Here is a 1,459-nt window from a genome sequence, read left to right as displayed (position 1 = left end):
TCACACAATGGAGAGAAGTTTTTGGAGTAGTTTAAATACTGTGACCAACTATGATACATACACTGTGTTTAAAATATGATACAGGTTTTTATCAGCAGAATTATTATAGTCAATGCTATTCTAATGCCATTCTAAGAGGTACCTTTGTGATTCCTACAAAGGTGTTCATGAATTCAATTTTGATTTTACTTTCTCCCTTCAAAAGTTTATACCAAAACTATGGAACTGCAAAACCAAACAGCAGTTTCAGAATTCCATCTGCTTGGATTGACAGACAATCTCAGAATGCTACCCCTCATCTTCACCATGTTCCTCTCCATGTATCTGATTACAGTTTTTGGAAACCTGATTATCATCATGGCTATCAGCTCTGGCTTCCAACTGCACACTCTCATGTACCTCTTCCTCTCTATTCTTTCAATTAAGGACATCTGTTATAGTACAGTCACAATCCTGAAAATGCTCGTGAACATTCAAGCCCATTATGACAGCATAAGTTATATAGAATGTCTCTCTCAAATCTGCTTTGTTTCAATTTTTGATGGCATGGAAAATTTTCTCCTGGCAGTAATGGCCTATGATAGATATGTAGCCATTTGCAAACCCCTGAGGTACACAGTCATCATGAACCCTATTTACTGTGTCCTGATGGTTCTATTCTCCCTTTTCTTTAGTATTATGGAAGCCCTACTTAACAGTCTAATGGTCTTGAGGCTTTCCTTCTGCACAGACCTAGAAATCCCACACTTTTTCTGTGAGCTGGCTCAGATTATCAAACTTGCTTGTTCTGACACATTTCTCAATAATTTTTTAATATTTGTTTCAGGGTTTGTCTTTGGGGGTGGTCCTATCTGTGGAATCATTTTTTTTTTATATTTATATTGTGTCATCAGACTTGAGAATGCCATCTTTTGGAGGGAAGCACAGAGCTTTTTCTACCTGTGCATCACATCTGTCTGTGGTTTCCTTGTTCTATGGGACAAGCTTTGGGGTTTACATCACTTCTGCTGTGACAGATTCTCTTAGAAACACAGCAATGGCTTCAATGTTGTACAGCGTAGTTCCACCATTGCTCAACCCATTTATCTATAGTCTAAGAAATAGAGAAATGAAGGAATCCTTGAGGAAACTTGTTGGTAGACTCATTTATCTTATATGATGTATTATGTTCTATTGATGTTTCATTTTAGAGAAAATCAAATTAAGAATAATCTAATCAGAAAAAGATCTTCACTTTCCTGTACTCACTTAAATGACTCCAATGTGTACTGGTATACTTCAATTCATGTTAAGATTTCCTTAAAGATATTTTTTGGACTAATCCCTCTCCCTTACTTTAGTTCTTATAATGTTTGCTCTATCCACAATTTACAAAGAGGCACTCTAAAATTACAGGTGTCATGGTGTCATATTTTCTCTGCTGTTTCCTTAAAATTAGTAATTGTTGGTATTCTATACA

At 35.9% G+C, this 1,459-nt stretch overlaps 1 pseudogene; it reads left to right on the top strand.

Moving 5' to 3' along the window:
- The first annotated feature begins 219 nt into the window (after positions 1–219).
- On the top strand, positions 220–1,159 carry LOC110288833 (annotated as a pseudogene).
- The last annotated feature ends 300 nt before the right edge of the window (positions 1,160–1,459 follow it).

This window comes from Mus caroli, unplaced genomic scaffold (genome assembly GCF_900094665.2).
Source record: "Mus caroli unplaced genomic scaffold, CAROLI_EIJ_v1.1 scaffold_18967_1, whole genome shotgun sequence".
In the NCBI taxonomy this organism is placed as follows: Eukaryota; Metazoa; Chordata; class Mammalia; order Rodentia; family Muridae; genus Mus; species Mus caroli.
Note: the sequence above shows the minus strand (reverse complement) of the source record. Positions and strands in the feature narration are given on the sequence as shown.